Consider the following 23,751-nt stretch of genomic DNA (forward strand, 5'->3'; position numbering starts at 1 on the left):
CATTGATGACAGAATGCAGAGATTACAATAAGATTCTGAGGTCATCACATACAGAACAGATAAAGAAATGTCAGTCAATCACACTGTAACAATGAGATTACAATATTTCTAATTGTCTGTATTGACACTTTAATTGAGTAACTTGAACGCATCTCCAGGTCTGCTCAGACATGCAAATTCAAGCTACTAGAAACTATTCATGATAAGCTCAGATCCCCATCTCGACTCTAAACATTCTGCATGATTAGGGCACATGAAGCCCTCTGGGCTATCAAAAGGTTATTGTAAACTGAATTCCAACAATGACTATTTACAATGTATATTTGGGCTAAAGTGGCCTGTCTGCTGTAGCCTACAGCTAAAGGTGAGAGAAAGGAGCGGGGGAATGCCATTTTAAACAGTGACAGCTTGGTTTTGAGAAGGAAGACAGGATTTGATCCCACAATGCAAAGGCACACAGGAGTAATGCTTTCCAGACAGGATTTACCCAAATTTTCCCAACGGGAATGCCACACTTTTGGGATAAGAGAGGAACCATGAGGAAGCTGCCCACATTTGGTGGGTGTACATGTAGGGGGGTCGGGGGCAATGGAAGTAGCAGCGGGCTTGGGATCACAGCCTTGAGGGTCTGCGCCCATGTTACTTTGAATAGAGAACTCTTTCCAATAAAGTAAACATCGAATTGGAGAGGAGGGCAGGGGGCGGAGATAAAGTTTTACATGTACCTGTGTAGAGAAGCCCTCTGCACAGCCGCTGTTAGAGCACCTTAAGGACGCGATCCGACGCATGTTTAACCAGGAAAATGATCCTACAATTCCCAGCATTCCCCAGTCACCATAGGCTCTGGCTTTGAAGGCGCGATCCGATGCATTTCAGGCAGGAAAAAGGTCCTAGCCTGGCTTGTTGGGGAATGCTGGGAGTTGTAGGACTTTTTTCCTGGCTAAACATGCATCGGATTGCGTCGTAAGAGCCTGGTTTCTAGAGGGGAGTGTGCGTGAAAGGTTTCTTGTGTCCTTCCCAACTCCAGTGCCGCAACATTTAAAGCAGATGCGGAAGCGAGAGGAGCAACGCGCGTGTTCTGGGCCCCTCCCTCTGGGACATCCGCTCTCAGGCTTTGCGGTGCGGGTGCCTGCTTCCCCTCGGGCCAGCAAGGGTTAAACCCACACGAGGCGTCTCTGGGCTGCCCCGGGGGCTGGCTCTCGCCTCTGCCTCCTGGAGCAGGACTGAAGGCAGCTGGGGCTGGAGAAGCAGAGCCGAAGTCACATCTGCTCGGATCGTTTTTCTGCGCGCCCGAGAGCAGCCAGGCGCCGCGTCGGTCGAGAGCTTCTCGCTGCAGCAGGTAAGCGAGCTTCGACTCTGCGGCGTGGGCGATCCTTTCCCACGAGATTGCGGGAGCGCCCTCGCAGGGAGGCGGGCGAGAGATTAAGGGACGAATTTCGCTCAGGGTTGGCAGCCCTGCTCCTGCTTTCTTTTGGGTCTGCCTTCTCTTTCCCTCTTAAGGCACCCCCTCCCAGTTTATTTTTTTGTTAGTAGGGGGAAATAGCGTAGTCTTGCCCTCTCCCCCATTTTAAAATCTTGCTTGAGCTTGTACTATAGAGAAGCGCGGGAAGACAGGGAAGGAAGGAAGGAAGGGGGAAACACTGCTTCGGACGCGGCACCCCCAAGTGCTGAGCTGGGTGGGCTGCTTGGGCACCCCTTGGAGGTTCTCACGTGACGGGGGTTGCATCCGAGTTGAGGTTCTAGCAAGGGCTCGCCTGCTTTCTGTGGGCTTCGGAAGATAATGGGGAAAAGATTTAAGCGCCTGGGATTTGTGTGTGTGTGGGGGGGGGGAATGAGGGCGGGAGAGACTTAAACAGGGCCACGTCTTCCCTTCGGAGAACCAACTTGATAAATCAGTCTTACACTCCTATCCGATCTCTTCATTAGGGTGGCGATGATTGTGTCCCTCGTTCATTCCTTCCGTCCACCCCTAGGAGTTGACAGAGTGATTTTTAAGATTTATTCTCTTTGATACTGGCAGTGAGTGAATGCCCTGCGCAAGGTTTCTTCAAGGAAGGAAGGAAGGAAGGAAGGAAGGAAGGAAGGAAGGAAGGAAGGAAGGGATGCGGGGGTGGGGGAACCGAACCTTGCACCTTCTTTTTGGCACAGTTTCTGTTTCTTTGAAAAGCTGTGAGACAGGCGGAAGGTCCTCAGGTGAAGATTTTCAGTGCTGGGAAATGCTTGTCTTTGAAAGTACAAGGGACTTTCCATGCAGGGAGTGTTGCCTTAATACCAGACTGGGGGCGGTGGGGGGGATTTTTATGCAGTAGGGAAGAAGAAACACAGTACAGAGACCTTTCCCCTTCACGCTGTCCAGTATTCTGAAACTGCCTGTGTATTAATCTTGCTTATGGGAATGCAGCATGTTCAACAGTTGCAAGGGCACCTCTTGCTGTTGTAAGACAGACAGGCGCGCGCGCGCGCGCGCGCGCGCGCACACACACACACACACACACACACATGTGGAGTTGTAGCCAGAAGGCTGAAGTCCAGCCATGGCCAGACTCCTGTGTTCTAAAGCCAAAGCACAACCTTCCTGCACTATTGTAAAGATCAGTGGAAAGACACCAGGCTGTAGGACCTTAAACTGCTATTTGAAAAAAGGTGCTTCACACTGCCACTTTTTTTTCGGGGCGGGGAGGGGAGCCAATTGGTGAACAAAAGCAATGAAACCCTAAACGGTAAACAGTGATCTTTCCTCCTTTCTGTTGCCCCTTCCAGAGCCTGGAAAAGAGCAGGGGAAAGGTGCTTCCTAGGTATGAAGCCCGTAGATTTCCCTAGGCTCCTTGTCGTCTGAACTGGTTCACTCCTGGGGACCGGTAGACCAGTGCTTGGCAGGACAAGGCAATGCTGCTCCTGTGTCTCTCTGGGCATTGAGGCCAGGAGGGAGCTGGAAGCACTTCTTCCCACATCCATGCTCTCTCCTTCTCACTTTTTTTTAAGCAGGGCATTGTAAAATGTTGGATCACTGAGAGAGCATCCACCTGACGCACTCGTGTGCGTTCTGCGAGAGGTGTGCGGTTGAGCCCAGGTAGCTCAGTCCTTCATACCACTCAGCGAGAGAGGAAAGGTCTGAACTCGCTTTCTTACCCGTCTGCTGCTTGTTTTCCTCTGCACTGCCCAGTGAGAAAGGAAGAGTGAACAGGGAAAAATGTGCTCTTGAGGTATGGCAGGCGTGACAGCTGGCTTCATGGAAGGTTTTTTCTGAAATGATTCCCAGAGATGGTCTTTTCTTCCCTCCCTCTCTCCGTTCCTCCCTCTGGAAGGCCCAGTAAGCTCCGATTTTCCTGCTGCATTGCTCAAGGAGGAAATATGGATGAGAAGGGAAGGCCACTGCAGAAGGGGAGCCATGGGAAATGGTGGCAAGTGTGCATTTTTGGAGGCAGCAGCTGCTCATACCAGAAACAGCCACTTCTCTCACTCATCGCTCTGGTTAGGGAGGATTTAGGTCACTGGGCAGAATTTCCACCCTTGACTGTCAGAGGGAGATTACAGGCATGCAAGCAAAGGGAGGGGGCGACTGCACTTTCCATGACCAGCCATGAGCATGACCCATGATCAGTGTGCGCAGCCCTGCCCAAAGACAGAGAGTGAGTGGACTGAGGTGGCTTCTTTCCATCTCCTCTGGGCCCAGGCCATCCCTCAACACTGTGCAAGAAAGGTGGACAAGGAGAAGAGACCATCTGCCTTTCCTGGCCTGCACCCTTCCCTGCTTTCTGTCCAGCAGTGATAGAACTCTGAGAAGGGGGTGGCAGTGGGGAGGATAGTCCAGGGTTAATGGCCCAGCTGAGGGCCTGTGGTGTCCTCAGACTGGTGAGTGGGGGAAGTAGCACTGGCAGTGCAGGAAAACTGCTGATGAGGAACTAACAGTGTGAAAACCTGCTCTGTGGCACCTTTTTTGGGGGGGATTATCTCCAAAGCAGTGCTTTTATGGATTCTTTGCAGCAGTTTAAAAAGGAAAAGTGAATAAAGCGTACCCATCTTGGTAGTTACATCAGCCACCAAAGCTATATTTCAGTTGACTTCTGTCAAGGTGTAGATGGGAAAATCTAGAAGGTACATACCCCAAGTCAGACATAGGAGCTGGTGTGTAACTGTAAATCCTGTAACTGGTGTGTAACTGTAAATTAAGTAGCCCCAGTGAGAAGGAGGCCCCTAAGGAGAAGCACTTGGCTTGAGTGTGTGTGTCAGTTGTGCTTTGGAAGGCAGGGTTGTACATGTCACATATATAGAAGAAATATGAGATTGTTAAGATTGTGCTGGAACAAGAGTATCATGTATAAACTCTGTAGGTGGTTACCAAGTCGGTCTTAGAAGGCAGCAGTGGCAACGTATTAGCACTGAGCCCTGTTATAGGTTATGGTCAGGGTGAGGATCAACTGCAAGGTTATTCTTTCTCAGAAAAAATGGAGAGAAGGGAGATCTGCAGGGTCCATCTTCTGACAGCCTGCAGCTGCTTGCTTTGTGCACTACACTTGCCCAGAGTGGTGGCGAAGGATGCTTAGTGCCCACGTTTTAATCTGCCCAAGAAATTATGCCACCTAGGTTTGTCTGCCTCAGTTTTTTGCTGGACAGTACTGATCACTTTCTGTTTCTTTGGGAAAATTCCTTGGTCTTTGAGGTCAGGGGCACAAACATTATGCTCTGCATAGCCCCTGATATGCCATAAGAGCGAGGATGCTGGTTATGGATAATTTCTTGAGTTTCGAAGGGTGATGACTTAATTTTCAACTATTCTTCTGTGTCAGTTATCAAGTGACCATTTTTACCATGTTATTTTTAAAAATTAGACTATTTTATCTGCTAACTTAGGCATTTAGTCAAATAACACTTTAAACTCCATTTTTCTATTTGGCTTACTTATTGCAGCTATAATTGTCTTTGGTATTTGTCATCTATATCTAGATTATATTTTGTATGTATATTTGGACTTCTATATTTGTTATGAGCTGTGGTTACAATTAATTTACTACTCTTTATTTACTACTGATCAAGTATGATTGCAGAAATTGTCCAGTTCCTTCTGGGACTGCAGCAGCACATGTGCCACATGTGTGGGAAATGCTGCCGGCGTGCTTTAGGACATTCTCCTGCACGCTTAACAGAGGGGGTTTCTTTTCATGATAATAGGGAAGGAACTTTCTGTTGCGCAAACTACTATTCGATATCGCTATAGGAAAGTATGAAACAAAGACATTTTTGAAGATGCACCTTCCTAAAATGTGATCTTCCACACTGGCATCTCTGGTGGATGCCCCTTCCCAGTCCTGCTCTCTACTTGTGATGCACACCAGCCTGGATGATGTGTGATCAGACTACTTTAACAGCGAAGTTTGTGGCATGGATGTGGAAAAGCGGCTCTGTGACTTTGCAGTCCTTTGAAGCCTCCAGTTCTACCTATTCGCCTAAGCATGGTTTGTCTTCTTTGCCAGGTTGTACCTTTCTTGCATGTGTGTGTATCCTTCCATTGACTGATCTTAGTACACACCGGCCTGTTTTTTCTCTTTTCCAGTTAATCTTTCACTTGTAGGAGTATGAAATCTCCTCATCGTATGCCTCTAAGTTGCTATCTTGTACCGAGTTGTCTTTTATGGGCAAAGTGTGGGCTCGCACTGGATGAAGTGCCCACTCCACTGCTCCGATGTGGCTATTGCAGCCTCAGATATTTCTTGGCCAGGAACACCAGTGTGCCACCGAAGCACAAAGCCGAAGTGGAAACTTCAGGAACGAAGGGCTGGCCGTACAGTTTTATAGACAGAATTGGGCACTGGCCAGTGCTGGAGGCTTCAGGGGAAAGTTACTGGAAAGCAAAGCAATTTCCTGGTATTTTGCATGTATAGCATTGCAAGGCGGATATATATTGTAAAAAACAAAGTAGCAGGGGTGAGCAATCCTGCACCCTCCAGATGTTTATGATGCTAAGTCTCATGATTCCTGAACACTGGCCATGCTGGGTGGGGCTGATGGGAGTTGTTGTTCAAGACCAGGTTGCCTACCCCTGGATTGGATGTTTCCTGGTGAACCTGAAGCTTCTGATAGCCTTCTTGTGCTCCTGTTTTGACCAGCCTTTTTCCTAGGACTCCAGCAGGAAGGGGGATATTCCGTAAACAAGTAACTCTGGTTTTACTGGGCCATTTCAAAGATCCTGTAGTATGTCTGGTTACTGTATAAACATGCTGTGCTCCCAGCACCAGTGTAAATGCCTGCAGCTTGTGTTGAAATAAATGGAAATATATGTTCTTTTTCTATAAAATACATAGACACTTGCACTAAATAGAGTACCCCAATCAATAAGAACTGGTGAAATAAACTCGTAAGAACAACTCACCTAAATGTACATAAGAAGACACATTACTGAAGTTGGACCCACGGTCTGCTGCATTCTGAAAACTTCACAGTAGCTACATTAAAAAAAATGGAAATAGCACAAGAGTGAAAAACAGCACTGCAGTTCCTGTGCTAATATTAAATGCAGACTTAAGCTAATCTAATATCCAAAAGCTGATGAGCGCTCTAAAGTGACTTCCTCCGCAGTTTGTTCAAGCCACTTTCTGTGCCTGAACGGAGAAAAGAGGTCTGCAGTGCTGTGTGGCATCAAATGCAAGATGAGCTGCACTCCAGTTTTGTTGTGCAATGCAGGCTAGAACTATATGCATGCACAGATTTATGGCAAATATTTGGCTGGTGAATGGCGGGAGTAACTATACTAAACCAAGCCATTGGTCCATCTAGCCCAATATTGCCACCTCTGGCTGTCTTTTATATCTCCTCTAAGAGGGAGATTCTGTCATACCTGGAGTCCCAGAGCTAATGCATTTATTTTGTTGTTGCTGCCACTTTTCATATTAAGAGAAGGTGTAAAAGGAAAAACAACTCTCACCATATCACCTTTCCAAATCCTTCAGTCTCTGAACTCCTCTACCACACCAAAGTTGCTGGAGAACCACAGCCCTGTATCTATGTTTCCCTCTCTTGAGGGCTAAGCAATTTACAAGGCTGAAAACTCTCCCATACAGGCAGCCATGAGCTTTGTGAAAGTCTGTATTTTTATAAGTTTCAAAGGGAAAACAGTTTAAGGCATATCAGGTCCAACCTCCTGCTCAGTGCAGGACACCATGTTAGAATATTCCTTCCAGATACTTCCTGACAGTTAGGACCCCTAGGGCATGGAATGGGCTTCCACAGGAGGTGGTTGAAGCCCCATTGGTGAGGGTGTTCAAGGATAGGCTGGACATGCACATGGCAGGCATGTCATGAGTGGAGCCGGCTGGAGCCGGGGGTCAGACTAGATGGCCCGGGAGACCCCTTCTGGCTCACTCAGTTTCTGTGTTTCTATAACTTGAATACCTCTAGTATAGGAGAGGCTCTGGTAGAGGCTGTTGCTCCATCACCATCTTTCCACCTGCTACATTGACTGGCAGCAACTCTCCATGGTTTTGAGCAGGTATCCCTGTCTGGTGATAGCAGGGATGGAACATGGGAGCTTGTGCATGCAAGGCAGGGACTTACCCCTGGGCTGTAGTCTCTCCTGGAATGCAGGTTGCTCTGCTCAACCTTCCAAGGCAGCAGGTTCAAGCCAATGGTCAATAAGTAGGATGCCAGGTGCTTAATGGGACTTAGAAGCTGTGCAAGGCCCAAATAGCCTCTGTGATTGGGATACATGGCAAGTTCAATCAGGATTTATTTACAGCTTCCCTGCAGTACATACAGTACTTCATTTTCCCTCGAGTCACTGTTGTTCAGAAGTAACCTAAGGGATTTATGCATTAGAATGTATGCATAGAGCCTCTCCCCACAGGCTTACCTTATTAAAAAGGTGATAAGCAGTGCCTTGAAGTTTTCACCCTCCCTTTGACTTTTGTTGTGTTGCACCCTGAAATTAAAATGTATTTAATTGCCATTCTTACTATTAATAGAATCAAAAATAGTAAGAGTTGGAAGGGGCCAGAGGCATACCAGGTCCAACCCCCTGCTCAGTGCAGGACACCAAGTTAGACTATTCCTTCCAGATGATTTGAATGCCTCTAGTACAGGAGAGCTCACAACCTCCCTAGGCAATTGGTTCCATTCCACTCCTCTAACAATCGGGAAGCCTCTTCTGATGTTCAGCTGGAATCAACCCCCCCCCCACCCCGTAACTTGAGCCCTTTATTCTGTGGAATGATTGGAAAGAGATCTTGTTCTTCTGCTTTGTGACAGCCTTTCAAGTTCCTGTACAGTGCTATCATCTCTCTCCCCGCCCCCTTCCAATTCTTATCTTCTCTAGGCTAAACATGCCCAGTTCCTTCTCTCTCTCCTCACAGGGCTTTGTTTCCAGTCCCGGGATCATCCTGTTGTCCTCCTCTGACCCCTTTCCAGCTTGTCTGCATCTTTCTTAAACTGTGTTGCCCAGAACTGGACACAGTGTTCCAGATGAGTGCTGAGTAAGGGGGGACCAGCACTTCACGTGATTTGGAAGTGATACTTCTATTAATGCAGCCTGAAATAGCATTTGTCCTTTTTGCAGCCACATCACATTGTCGACTCGTATTCAACTTGTCATCTACGACAACCCCAAGATGCTCCTCACTTGCAGTATTGTTGAGCCAAGTATTCCCCATCTTGTTGTTTAGTTTCTTTCTTCTTCCACATACCTTTATGCAAATTTCAAATGGGCTTTGATATGGCTTTGTTTCAGCAATGGCTCTCTCCTCCTACCACAGAGCCCAGCTTGAGTGTCTGAGTGATAGTTGTTGTATTGCCTGTTTCTCCCATCTCAGTGGCACATCCACCTGGCTCCTTCAGAGTTACCACTGGCATCTTGGTTGTTTCGCCTTACATGGTCACTGAGTTTTGGTGGGTGGTCTTCTCTAGGCAGAGTCATGGTTGAACACTGTTCTTTACATTTCATAATAATAGATTTGACAATGTCTGGGGGACTGCTTATAGTTTGGATTTTTAAAAAATAACCTAACTGTGATTGGTACTTCTGTGTAACCTTATGCAAGAGTTGTTTTGCTAGCCCTTGGCTTGTCCTAATGCTGTTTATTTAGGCATGCTCCACTGTGAACTTCCAGAAACAGGTGAATTTCATCTGGGATCATGTGGCACTGGAATAGGACATGGGTGGACTCCATTCGATGACTTCAAATGACTTTTGGAGGCAGTGGGTTGCAGCAGAGTCATGTCACAGCAAAGGGAGTAAACACTCACGCACCCAACAAATGTGACTTTGGGTTTGTTTACTTAACATTTGTGCCACAATATAGATCATTTGTAGATTCATAGGTTGCTTGTGTACATCAAGTGATAACAATGACAATCCATTGCAGTTCTAAGTTGTAACACAACAAAATGTGGAAAAGTCAAGTGGGTGAGTAGTTCTGCAAGGAAGTGTACTTCAAAATACTGGATAAGTTATCATAAAAGCATTCCAGAATCTCTGAGATGTCATTGGATTCCAGTTCCCATCAGCCCTGATCATTGCCTTGAGCTGATGCGAGTCAAGCAATAGCTGGAAGGCTGTAGGTGCCTCACTTTTCTGATAGATGCTGCTTGTTTAGCCTAAGGGATTAAGTGGACCACGAATGGGGATATAAAAATAGAGACCTGCTTGAATAAGAAATCAAAACTGGTCTCATTGATCAACATTCATTTATCTGAGATTACATGCATAAGAGTTCTTGTAGCCTGGTTCTTGTATCCATTTCTAACACTGCATATGCAGATTGTATGGATAAAGCATGTCACAAGAACAGGCAATCTGGAATGGGAATGAGATCATTACCCAAGATTTCTTCCAGCCCCCACCAACTGGATTGCCTTTTCCCTAACTTTGCTGCAGATGCATGCTAAGGTGGCTTGAATTTAAAAATCATAGGCTTGAAGTGTTGCACAACTGGAATGTGTTGCCACAGCATGTAGTACAACCCTACAGGAGTTGTCTGACATGTGAACTGTGGCTCTGTGTTAGACTCTGAAGGTCTGCTGAACCTTGCCAATGCAAACATTTACCTGCAGTATCAGCAGCCTTCCACGTAAAACCAGTTAGTTTTCCTCAAACTGTGTGTTTCTTGCCTCTCTTGTTCCTGTGTTTTCCAGGGTGGCATATCTAACTCCCACTGCAATTGAAAAAAATCATCCTGGGAATGAAACCAGAGATCATCTCAGCCCTTTTAGGGTCAGAACTCCAGCTGAATTGGCTGCTCCCCTGGCTATTGTGTATGATGCCCTCTGAAGACTAACCAAGGCCGTGCCTAATAAAATCCACAAACATTTCCTGTGTATGCAGTTGCCTGACTTAGAACAGATTTCAAAAGGACTGCCTTGCACGACACTTGTCCATTTTTAGCAGCGAGGTGGTGGTTTTGCTGTAACCCCTTCAGGCTTCTCTTGCACTAGAACTAGATCTAAAATTGCACATGTGCATATTTGTTCCCGCCTCTGTCTCCTTCCGTCCCCTGTGAAAAACTGAAATTGGAGCAGGTACCCAGCATTTTGCTGTGTGAACGAACCACTGCACATATTGATAGTGCTATACAAATAATCCTATTGAACAAAAGGTAAAAAACATGGCGGCGGCAGCTGTTGTTGAATGGCATGTTCTTGCTTTCTCATCTAAATTTCCTTTGCATCACAAGTTAGTTCTACACAAAATGTAATTGTAGAACATGGAGAACCTCTGCTGTGCCTTCCTTCTGCCAATGTACACTAATATGAAAGGTGCTATAGAATTCTTAATCAAATGCATGCACTGCATGGTTACTGCTGAGTGTGGAAAACACGGCTGTCTGTTGCACTGAGATAACTGAACTATTAGGTAATCTAGGATCTGAACTCCCTGTAGTTCTCCAAAGTAGAAGACCATGTCACTTCAGCATAAGCTCCATGCTGAAAAATTGTTTCTTCAGAAGCTTATTGCAGTAAGACGTTGCAAGATTGCTTTATATTATGGCTTAAAGAAATAACCCCACTGACAGACATCAGCTTTATCGCACCTCCAACTAAGTTTTGCATATATTATGATTATTAGTATCATTAAAATAATACTTCAAGTTTCTAAGGCTGGTAAGCATCCAACTTTATGCTTTCCGCAACCTGTTATCAGTGGATTGCAACAGCTAGTTTCAAACATAACTCCAAGGAAGTTGCCCTTTGGCCCCTAGATGAGATCTGAGAGGCCACAAGATTTTACAGATTCACAGCTCTCAGGTAGAAGACGGCCCTCCAATAGAGCGGGGGGACAGAATTCTGATTGCCCTCCACTGCCCCTTTGCCTGTGGCATGTACAGAAGCACACCAGTTGTTCTCCAAACAATTTTGGAGAAGGGAGAAAGATCATATTTCAGGAGACTGAAGTAGAGTAAGCCTCTTGTAGAACCTCTCGTGTTAAGAATTTGCTTCTGTAGTGCCCCAGATGATGACCAGCTGAGAAGAATGTAGAACAGGAGGAGCAAGCAGGCAAAGATTGCCTCTGTGCTTCCCCCACTTCTGCAGAGGATCCCCATGTTCCTTGGAGTTCAGAAGTTCATGAGCATTCTGACTGGGTTGCATCCTAAAACATCTCTGTGTAATATAGGAGTAAGTCTGCTCAGGCTTTGAGTGCAGGCATTCTCCACCCCCTCCTGTATGGCCAAAACAAGGAGATTAGAGGCATCTACTTGCTGGGCTCAGTTCTTTCCTATCACCTGCTGCGTGATCTTTTTAACTGGAGATTGAACTTGGGACCACTTGGGAATGCATTTGACGGTTCAACACTAAATACGCTCCCTTGTCAGCTTCTTCTAACACAGTGTAGCATTCTTTGAGGTTAGCTTTTTTACAGTGTATGCCCCCCAAAAAGCAACCTGTGCTTAAATAACCTGCACAATGAATCTACTGAAGTCCTAGAATTCTTATTGGTTTTTCCAGAGCCTAAAGCATATTTATGGAGCATGAAGGGCAAGGAAGGAGAAGAGATGTAGGCCCACAGAAATGGGGCATGCAGGGATGCTTGGCTATGGTTTTAGAGGCAGAATTGCAGGAGTATTCTGTCAGCAAATTGGTATACAGTAATATGCAGTTTCAGCTAACTATTTTATGTCAGTTCCCCTTAGAGTATATGGGAGTATCCTGGAAGTATTTACTGCAGTATCTCCAAGCCCATCCAGATCTTTCTCCTCCTTTGCCCTAATGCCTCACTCAAAAATGCAGGGGAGGAGGCATCCCAAAGACCAGCATTTCCCTGAAGCCTAAACAGTCATGCACACTTACCCAACCTCTCTTCCTTTTACTGTTTGCAAAATTCTGTGGTTTCTGGTTATGAAACTAGTATCAAAATACAAGTATTTGGAGCAGGAGTCCTGAAACCTTTTCACCAGGGGGCCAGTTGAAAGGTGCTGGCAGGGCACATGGTTGAAAAGGTGGTGCCGGCAGGGCGCATGGGCAGGGGCAGCGCCTGTGGCCACGCACACTGAGGAAGGGTGTGCGGCATGAGGCAGCAGCTTGCTCGCTTGGAGCAAGCGAGCAAACCGCTGCCTCCCTGAGCGAGGGGCTTGGTGGGCAGTGGCGGGCACGCATGCGACGGGTCCAAATGGGCATGGCGGGCCAGGTAAATGGGCATGGCGGGCCAGATCTGGCTCCCGGGCTGTAGTCTGGGGACCCATGATTTAGAGCCTTTCTCGTACACAGCCACTGTGGACGAAGTTAATTCAGCATTGTATTCATTCAGTTCTTAAGGGTGTACACAACAAGCTTTCATATGAGGAATGAAGATGATCACAAGGGCCATGGGTGCTTCAGTAGGCGAAGGAAACACACACGGAACAGTGTCGTTACCAGTGGGATCATTGGGGTTGTCTAGGGGAAAAAAGTGTTGGAATCATGTTTCTGTAGGCTTTAACAGTTGAAGCATGTAGACAGAGGGGTCCACATGGCAGTAATTATATGATGCATGTGTGAAAGACGGCTGTGCAAAGCTTCCTTCTTCCCCTGCAGTAGAATGGGATGAAACATTTTTTGCCCCTGCTAATGATTTAATAGTTCCCAGATCTTTGGCTAGCTTGTAAATATTTTTTTCCAAATGAACATTATGGAAAGAGTAGTGAGTAACTATAGCAAGCTATATTGCTATGAGGGAGTTAACCTGGAAAGTTTGAGTTGTGAGACGGCTTGAATGCTTACTGGGTGAATTGCTACTCTGCTGGCTTCAGACTTCCCCAGGTGCAGTTCTTAATCCAGGTTCTGCAATCCCTGTCTCCCAAACCAGGGGAGAATCCAGATGATGGGATGGCAGTGAAGAAGAGAGGGCTGAAAACAGCAGTTTTGGAAAAGGACTGGGGCAGAAGGACCGGCTGGTCCAGTTAGCAGTGACCTGCTTGGACTGAGTTGTGTAGAGCCTTAGAAGAGGCGAGAAGAAGACTCTTTCTCTACTTATCCACCTTATCCTTCCCAGCTTTTTTCCAGTGCATATAGAAGAGAAAGATCAACAACTATGGCACTGTTATTATTTAACAGTTTTTTTGTGAACTGCCTCTTCACTCTGGTTTCTGGCTTTTCTTTTCCTTTTTTCTCTTTCTCTTTCTCAGACTCTGTTTCAGTCATCAGGGAAGTTGCCTGAGAAGAAAAAAATATATGGTGGGAAACACACATTCTGAGTATGTCCTGCAAGAGACTTGCTCTGTTTTTATCCCTTTGAAGAGGTGATTAGTACTTTTTGGGTGAAAGTCCCTGACAAATTGAAGCAAACATTCATTTTTATTGATGTCTGTATTTACACCCTGCCCTTGCTTCCTCCAAGGAACCCAAGGCTGATTAGATGATCCTTCTCCCCTTCCCATTTAATCTCCATAACAACCCAGTGAAGCAGGCCAGTCTAAGAGTCTGTGACTGGCCCAGAGGGACCCCGTGAGCTTCATAGCTAAGTGGGGACTTGAACCCGGATCTCCTGAGTCCCAGTCCAGCCATCCTGGCTGCTACGCATCATGACAGTGCAGGTCAGCTGGAAGAAGGAGTGCTGCTGCTCTCAAGGGCTGTGTTGTGTATGGATATCTCAAACCTGCTTGGCTGGAAGTTCTTCTCTGGTCTAAATATGCATGTGATTGCACCTTGAAAAAGTTACCTTGACAGCAGTGGGCAGGAGGGCAGTGATGACTGCTCAGCAAGCTGTGGCTGCTAAAACAAACAAGCCATTGTCTTGCAGCAGGGATTCAGAGCAGGTATAAAACCTCAGTCCTGGGGCCAGATCAGTTCCAAGCTTGACCCCAATCTGGCTTTCCAGTGTTCTGCAGATCACACCTCTTCCCCTGGCCGGACCTCCTCTTCTGTAAACACCCCTATCCCCTCACCCCCATTCGAAAAGGCGGAAATCCCTTTGCTGAGGCTTAATTTTTGGCTAATGGAACTTTAAGCTGGTGCTTTGCCCCACCCATTTTGTGCCTTTATTTTTCCTTTGTCCCCCTGTTGGAATGCTGTGCCCAGGGGTGCACCCAAGATGGAATTTGACCACCTGACTGACAGAGGTTCAACCAAGAAGTTAAACAGCCAAAACTGCTACAAGTCTTCCTTGTATCAGAATTATTCCAGTTCTTGGACGACTGTACTTGTCCCCCAGCCCCACTCTTCTGCACTTTTTCTTGCTCTACAGAACAAAGTTTGGTGCCGGGGATTGCTGCAACATTCCCTAACCTGGTTGCTTGCTGTCAGGTACATTCACGCAGCAGGTGGAGGTTCGCTGGTACACTCAATGCCCAGATACTGACTGCAGTGGAGGGAAGGGGTTGCCCTGTCTGCTGTAAAGGCCACCTAATTAATGACCTTCCTGATTAAGAACTCCTGCATTACCTGTGAAGATAAATGATTCCATCCTCCTGGTTTTGCATGGTTTCAGTCATGGGTCTGGCCTCTTCTGTTCCTGCATCAGTCTGTAGCTGTGAAACACACACTTGCATGCGTGCGCACACATTCCCCCTCCCCTTAAATAGGCATGTGTAACATATTTTAGAGCTGAGAACTAATTGCAAAATCTGGAGAAGTGTGCTATCTAATGGAAAATTGTGCTTTGATATGTGTATTAGTTTGGAAAGTATGAATTGGGTTGATTGGCTTTGAAATGTGGTTGGACAGACTTATTTCCCTGTCTCCACCTTGGCTGCTCACTAACTTGCATTTTCAAAGTTATACTAGAACTGAATTTGGATGCCAGGAAATACTTCCCTACAGTCAGGACCCTGAGGATATGGAATGGGCCTTCACAGGTGGTGGTTGAGGCCCCATCGGTGAGGGTGTTCAAGGATAGGCTGGGCATGCACATGGGAGACATGTCGTGAGCGGGGCCGGCTGGAGCCGGGGGTCAGACTAGATGGCCCGGGAGGCCCCTCCTGACTCGTTCTGTTTCTATGTTTCTCATTAGGGAGAAGGGCGTTTGATGGGGGGCAGTTATGAACATGTTGCGCTCCTGAGAAGTTCCTCTTCTAGAAATTTGGGGAAGGGGTGCAGCATGAAAGCTTGCAAAAATGTTTATTAGGTAGGGCAGTTGGAAAAATGCATTGGACCTTTGCTAAGGCAATAGGGTGATCATTCTGCATTTTTCAGTACTGCTGTTGAAACAACTGGAGTAACAGGTAAAGCGCACTGGCTTGAATGTGAAAGTGGTTCCTCCCCTCTAGCACAGCATTCATGTTAAAGGCCTCAAGAAGGCCTTGTTTGCTCTTGATACCATATAACCAAATTTGCCTGGGCCTCAGACTGCTTTCTCAAAAGGATCGTCATTCTTGCCAGCAGCCGTGCAGCACAGGTGTTACATTCTTCCCAAAGTTCTCATCTTACGAGGCAGGAGGAATCTTATGGGTGATAAGTTTGGCCCACCGTGCCTCTTAATTCACCCTACTGTTATGCAACTGCCGTTCAAGGGAATCTCTGCCTGCACTGCATTCATGGCTTGGGGTTGGCTAAAAATGTCGCATCTGATGGGCTGCTTAGCTAGTATCTCACTGCCCTCACCATGGTGTATCTCCACCTGATGTAACTAAACCATGCCTTCCAAATCACATGCCTGGATCCAGTCCCCACTACTGAACCAGTGGACTAAGCTGAATATGCTACCTTTTAAAAAGCCTGACTTCAGAGGTCTGCAGGAGACCAAACTCTATAATGGTGCCACCTCTCCTGGTCCATTTGCCATGGCTGTGGTGGAGAGGGGAGGTTACTGTGGCTTGGCTTTCACTGCATCCTTAAACAGGATCAGAGTCTCAAAGCTTCCTGCTTGAACAATTAGAAACTTGTGTTTTTCGCTTTCTACTGCAGTCAAGGATCACTTATTCCTTTTGTTCCCAGAGGGAGGCAGGAGAAGAGAAGTCCAGGTCAGAGAGCTCATGCAACCCGCTGCTCAGCTGTAGCAAATGTTCTCTTACCTTCTCACGTGGTAATGCTCATATGCTACCCTAACAAACAGGTTGGCTAAATGTAAATCAAGGCAGTTTATAGTACCAAGAAAAAAAGGTTGATATAAATCAAGTTTCCCACAGGAACTTGTTGTGAGAAGTGGTGCAAATCTGAAAGAGAAACTGTTTTAATTTACAACTAAATAGAATATTATTTGTTTCACCATTACAGATGGGCCTTTCTTCTCTTTTTCCCACTGAATATATTTTGCAAGCTTTCCTTTTTTACTTATAGAGGGAATGTCTTTAAAATACTTCCATATTATGATCAGCACTAATTTGATGTTAACAGGCCAGTTTGATGCATGCCCCATTAAGTTCAGTGGAGCTTACTCCCAGGTAAGTAGGTTTCAGGCTACAGCCTGAACAGAATACAAAAGCCTCTGCTGAGCCTTGCTCTCACAAAAAAAATTGCAAGTTTGATAGTGACTGCCCTGTAAAAGCCCTTCTTACTGCCAGGATCTGCTTTTTCACACCTTGATACACACACGCACATACACACACTTCTTCCACCAAGTCCTCTGTCTTGTTTGACCTAATTCCATCACCATATGTACATAAAACAATGACTCTGTCCAGCTCGTGTCTGTGCAAAATATTGTCTTTGCACACTCTTAAGTTTCTGGAAGCTAAAGCAAGTTAAGGTATTAGTTAGGCTGGACAGACACATGAAAAATTGAAATTAATGCCGCAATCTTAGCATGTGCAGGCTTACTATGTTTGTGATGATATCACACTGGAACTATGTTAGAGATAAATTTGGTCTATTTTTTTGAAAAATCAATATTAAAAATCCAGTAAAATTAAAATGATTTTTACTTTAAAAATGTTTATTTAACCTGCCAAGCAGTGACCCTACTCATTCCATCCTATTATCCTTTTGGCACAGTATCCACTGACTTGTAACACTCTAGCCCCCAATACTTGGGGAAGGTGAGTTTAAACAGGGTATTATAACAATTACATGGCTTTAATCAGGTTCAAAGGGTAAGACTTGGTTGTCTCCAGTGATACCATTCCACTAGTGCAAAGCTTCTTCCACTTCAGTATTTCCATTTTTATAATTGCATAAGGATCAAATTCAGTACTTTGATTCTGTTTGCAAAGACCGTTGCACAAGCATTTTCACTAATGGCAGTGGGGCCGTCCATAACAAAACTGCTTGTGGTGTCTGGAGAGCCTGACTTTCTAGTGTGATTGTTGACTGGAATCTAGACTAGACAAGCTAGGCTAGCCTTTCCCAGCCTCTCTCAGCCCCAGCCAGCCTGGCCATTGCTCAGGAATGCCAGGGCTTCTTGTCCAAAACATCTGGAGGTCACAAGATTGCTAATCTAGGCTCCTAGAGGAAGTGTAGATTGCTGTGTTTATCTTTTGTGCATAAAAGAGTACCCCCTCTGGACTTTCTCTTTCATTAGCGAAAATGAACTCTTGAACTTGAAGCAACCCCTCCCTACTTGTGGCAGTTCATGATTCCTTCAACCTGTAATTATAAATCTGATATGAAATTCTCTAGGCGTGGGTGAGGTGACTTCAACCCAGCCTTTTCACAGGCCATTGTGATTGTGCACTGGTTATCTCCTTCAGAGGTTATTGGTGAGGTCTCTCCCTGCCCTCTGGCCACTCCATTTTCTCTTGAACACCTGTGGAGCTGCTGAGCTGTCTGTTTCAGGTGGCTGTCAGCTTTGATTGGGATGGAGGGAAGTATGAGCTTTGCACTAGCTGGTGAGCTCAGGCCCTGCCAGAAGGCCCCTTTCATGCATGTGACTGCCCTTCCTTTTTCTGGATGTTGCATTGAACCTGGTTAACAGGTCACCACATGCTTTTTGGCAGATCTTAACACACATGCGTTGTTGCAAGGAGTTCTACTGCTTAGCTGCATCCATGATGAGTCACCTGCGCTCAAAACTGAAATGAAAAGGTCAGAGCTGGGATTGCATATGCATTTTAAAGCACTTAAAGTATTTTGCAGGAAGTGGATGTTTTCTCATTCAGACTGGCTCCACATGCCCTCTATGGTGCTCTCTTTTTAAGAATGCAAAAACAGAAGAAAAGCTGTGTTAGACCACCAAGGGTCTATCTAGCCCAGCGTTCTGTTCACACAAGTGGACAACCAGCAGCCCATAGGATTCCTCAAGCAGGATGGGTGCAAGACCTCCTCCTGCCCAAGTTCCCTCATAACTGGTCTATATAGCCCTGTTGCCTCTGAGACTGGAGGTGGTATGTAGCCATCTGGACTAGCAGCCACTGATAGCCTTATTTGTCTCATGTGACTGCTGCCCAGTCTCAAATGCTAAGCCACGCTATACTGGATGCTATTCCCATCATTCATTCAGCCACAGTATCTTTCACCATCTCCCTGGTGAAACTGGTAAGAGCCGTGCAAGCCCTAGCTCATTTCACTTAGATTAGTGTGCCCGTCTACACAGCTGTAGTTGTGCCCCCTTTTTAAAGGTGGCAAACTCTGGCTCGCCCAGCATTGGTGAAAGCGGCCAGGCTTCCCCCACTTGCCTGCTTCCTTAGTGCTCCCATACAGAAAACAAGTCCACCTTTCCGCATGGCTCCCAAGGGGACTGAAAGACAGATCCGTGGCATTTAAAACTGCGCTGTCTTCCCATCCCCACAAGTATCAGAAAAGAGGCTCAAAAGCACTTTTGGCTGGCAAATGTTTTGACACTTGGCCCAGGGCTGGAAATGAGTACAGGGACTCCTGTGATATGTCTGGAAGCATGGCTTAATCCGAGCTAAGCTGCCCAGCTTCCCTTTCACAGAACAAGGACAACAGCTTTCATTAAAAGTGGGGGAAGGATTGTACTTGCACAAGAAGTCACAGTGTGAGCTTTTAGGGTGGGGTGAGCAACTTGTGGCCCTCTACATGTTTCGGGCTGCAGCTCCTGTAATGTCGGCAGTGCTGGCTAACAAGGCTGGCCCACCTATGAAGCAGCATGAGGTGCTTCTCTCAAGTGGAGGCATTGCAAATCGCGCTTCTTACCTACCAAGAGGTCCACTGCTGCAGCCGGCAGCAGGATGCTATGGAGAGCCCCTCCAACCACTTTCCTGCCATGGCATTTTCTGTGCTGGGGGAGTGGCTGGAAGGCTCTCTAGAGAAGCTGTGGCTCTGCCCTCTTTTTCTCTTGTTGGGAAGTGGCCACACAGTCTCTGTCATGACTGTTAAATATGTGCATGATAAATAAATAAGACCTGCAGAATCTGGAGCGAAGAGACCTTGTCCCAGGTTTGCTATCTAAGACTGGTGGGAGTTGTAGGCCAAAACATCTGGAGCATCACTTGCCCACCCCTACTTTAAGCAGTGCTGTTGCCCCTCCCCTTCTAGCAAATATTCTTAATCAGCCTTGTCTTGGAGCACATCCCCAGTCATCTTCAAACAGCACGGCCTTTTGCTAGGAAAGGGCATCTTGGATGAATGCACAATACGCAACTTTGCAAAGAACTATACTCCCATTTCCCCATTCCATTGTCTCTTGCAAATGATTGCATTCAAATCCTTCAAGAAAGCCTTCCTTCTTTCTAATAAATTAATGTATGGGGCTAAATATTAAGGCAGCCTTTGTAGTTCTAATAATGTTGGTCTTGGCCAGCATCTTTGGTTGCAATTTTTTCTTGTTCTTGTTCCAGTGCATTCCATTGACTGCACAACTTTGATGGCATGCTACAAAAGAGGCCCTTGCTTAATATGCAGTGGGTGGTGTTTCTTCAGCTACTCTTACTTCTTACTCCTTTTGGTTCTCCTGTGGCCTAAGAATTAAGTCTGAATGGGAAATTCTAATGGGCATCTGAGAAGCAGGCGATAATTGGATTCTGCAAATGTCATGGCCTCACACCGCAATTGTTCTTGCAAAGCGGGTAAGGACAAAGGAACTGCAGGGGCTGCAAGAAGGAAATGCTGAGACCCAGTGGGGGCTGACACCACCTTCTGAAAGCAAAGCTCTGCCATGTTAGATCACAAGGCAGCTTCCTCTACATCCATAACACCAGCAACTACATTAAGCAAAAAACAAAACCAAAAAACCAACCAGAGGTCAAGTAGGCCTAGCTATTCCCTCACCAAGAGACTAATTCCTTGAGAGCAAAGTTATGGTTAAAAAAGCAATCCTGGTGCAACTGGAAGATGTTTAGCTCTCCGACATTTGAAATTTATTTATGCCCCACCTTTCTGCCAAAATTTGCACTCAAGATGGCTAGCAGTAATGAGATGCAGATTAAAAACAGAATTTTAGTTAAAAGAGTGCATTTTGTCCCCCTATCGGTTCAATCTGTATGCAGAACATACATGAAAAGCTGGATTGGGACCAGAGGAAGCAGGAGGGAAAATTTGTGAAAGGCACATCAATAATTTAAGATATTTACATGATACAATCTTAGTGGCAGAAAACAGCAATGAATTGAAATAACTCCTGATAAAAATGAAAGAAGAAAGTGCAAAAGCAGGATTGTAGCTGAATATTAAAAAAAAATAAATATGGAAGTATCACACAATGTTACTATCAACAATGGGAAAAATTGAAATCATGAAAGATGATGTAGTCATCAATTCAAATGGATATTGTAGCCAAGAAATTAGAAGGAGGCTGAGACTTGGAAGGGTGGCAACAAAGGGGCTAGAAAAGATAATCAAGTGTAAGGATTTTTCACTCAGTACTAAGGCCAAGAACTGCCTGAATAAAGGCATATTTTCCTGCTTGGTAGAAGGACAGCTGAAAGGGCCAACTGATCCAGAGCATTCCAGAGCCTGGGAATGCCTTCCGTTGCATCTCCACCTGTTGGCAGTATGACTGAAGGAAGGACCTCCTCCAAAGATCTTACTGCCCAGGCAGACTTGTATGGGAAAAAACAGTCTTTGAGGTATCCTGCTCACAGTCATTTACAGCTTTAAAGGTCATAACCTATTTGCCCCTCCCTGACTTAACTGGATACCATGGGAAATTCAGGATGATGGAAAAAAGCAGTTTCCACCTTGGCATATTTTAGCAATAACTGTAGATTGTACATTCCAGTAGCGAGCACACCCTATTGTCCAGATTATAAGATTACATTTCACTTTCCACAAAAGATTCAAAGGTTTAGGATACTTCCATTTAAGGCCTCTTATAAGAGATCCAGAAATCACTCTCTTTGTAATCCTTCAGTGTTTTGTTCATCACTTTCCTTTTTTCTTACCAGAAGAAATTCATGAAGACAAGGTGAATGGACGGTGGATTGCCAAATGGTTGAGACCAACTCCCAGAAACCCTTGTCAGCATAGCCAACCGTCAGAAATGCTGGGAGATGATGTTCAAAGCAATTAGAGATCTACCTTCTGCCCACCTCTGCGTTAAGAAGGAAACACTGAATAGGCTAAATTCTTTTTGAAGCTCTGCATTAGGAAGCACCCATTGATATAGTCTGTTTCACTTAAGAAACCTTGCTGTCTGGCTGGCTTTTACCCCCTTCATTTGTTTTTCACCTCATCTTATTCTAAGTGTTTATTTGTTCATTCATTACATTTCTATACCTCCCAATCGCCAAAGCTGTCTGAGTGATTCACAACAATCCATGCAAGATACGCTCTTCCCATTCATTCCCACACAAGCTAGATGTTTTAAAAAGTCAAGCAATGGCAAATCTGTCACATTCTCTCCTTTTCTGCCGCAAGTGTTTGTAGGCTTGCTATTCATGTACTACCTCATGGGGCAGTTAACTGGCCTTTTTATATGTGTACTTAGTGTTTTCCAAGACAGCAGTCCCTTTATGGGGAGTTAAATGGCAAGAACTGGGCGAACCATGGAGGACTGTCTCCTAGACCTAAGGTTGGCAAGGGCTGAATGCCCCACAAAGACTTTAAGGCTGAGCGGCAGTCATTGCAGCATTGTGGAGCACAGCTCTGCCTCTGTCTCTGCTTGTGCTTGGGACAGCAGGCGTAGTATTTTTAGCTTTGCATAAAATCTGAAGGATGACAGGGCAGCACAAACTTCAGATGAGTTGCTTTTAGCCATGGCCTCTAACCTCCACAGTGAGAAAACTGGATTACTTACTGTATCGGTATGTTTCCACATTATGCGAGATTTCCAAGGAGCCTCCAATTTCAGCAGTCTTACATGAAGGGTCCCTTGATCAAGCCAAACATCCAGATTCTAGACCAGCTTCCTGTTCCCTGTAGTGGCCAGTCTTAATTCTCCTTGGAAATCCACAGCTGTAGAATATCCTTCCCACCGTCATTCCCATCATTCAGTATTCAGAGCTACAGATTCTCCATGACTGGTTTTAAGCTCCTTATTTAACACTAAACCATGGTTTTAATGCTACATGAATGAGCTGAGTCACGTCTTGCATTCATCCATTTTCTGTTTTCAGGCAGCTAGGAGCAATGGCCAACAAAACGCCATACAATGTTCCAGCAAGAAGGACTATTTTAGTGTTTGTTTTGTGTTTTGGGAGGCACTTGGCTATGTGATTGCTTTTCCTGAACTCTCGGGTGTATGTTGTTTGTCCCAGGGTCTCGATGGTGTGGAATTTCTTCTAAGGCTAGAACTTCAGGTCGTATCACTTCTGTTCAGTTCAGTTCTTCAGATAGTCTTCCTGAATAAAATTGTTCAAGCTATGGGTATTTCTTCAACAACTTGCACCCTGAAGACGCGCAAATAGTCAACTGAGCTCCTCTTCCATTTCTCCATTTTCCTTCAGTAAACTTTTCCCATCATTGTCTCAGATTCAGTTAGTTTTAAAGTAAGCCTGCATTGTGACCTTCCCACTGTAATGTCCACAAATAATTTGGCACCAGTTGCTCAAGGACAGTCAAGACCTCACAACTCTACTTATGTAAGATGCTCCACATCTTCTGTCCTCTCTTGTCCCTAGTGCTAAATTGTTAGTTTACCAGGGAAGCCCTTCATGCCAGCATGTTCTGTTTGAGTTATGCTAAAGGTCACTTCCACTAGTGCTATCTCAATGGTGTACGTGGATTGGCAACATTCAGTGCTGTCCCAGGAGAAAGATTTGCCACAAATTACTTAGAGGCTGGCACTAGCCTATGACCCTGTAGGGCCACAACTGGCCTAAGCTGACTCCGTAATGCTGCTTGGACAGCCCTTTGTCTGCCTTCCAGTCATGAGTGAAAAAGGAGCCTGAAGGCCTTTGCAGGCGCATATGTGTGGATGTGTGCAGAAAATAGGCTGAAAAGCTCCAGCTTGTCCCTGTAATGCCTACTGCTGCTGTGGACTGGAGAATTAGGTTTGTAGGCTCTTTCTTGAAGAGATTCTGCTCTTTTCTCTCTCTTTAAGTGCAATACGTAGAATTATAGCAACAAGGAAAATCCATTAGA

At 45.7% G+C, this 23,751-nt stretch overlaps 1 protein-coding gene across 1 annotated transcript in view; it reads left to right on the top strand.

The window, feature by feature from the left end:
• The first annotated feature begins 1,161 nt into the window (after window positions 1-1,161).
• Window positions 1,162-23,751, top strand: part of CD82 (CD82 molecule) — a 97,025-nt gene continuing 74,435 nt past the window's right edge. Inside the window, exon 1 of the mRNA XM_044435911.1 lies at window positions 1,162-1,339. The gene's annotated coding sequence lies outside the window, so the exon portion shown is untranslated. The remainder of the gene's footprint in view (window positions 1,340-23,751) is intronic.

This window comes from Varanus komodoensis, unplaced genomic scaffold (genome assembly GCF_004798865.1).
Source record: "Varanus komodoensis strain SLA01 unplaced genomic scaffold, ASM479886v1 scaffold3, whole genome shotgun sequence".
NCBI lineage: Eukaryota > Metazoa > Chordata > Lepidosauria > Squamata > Varanidae > Varanus > Varanus komodoensis.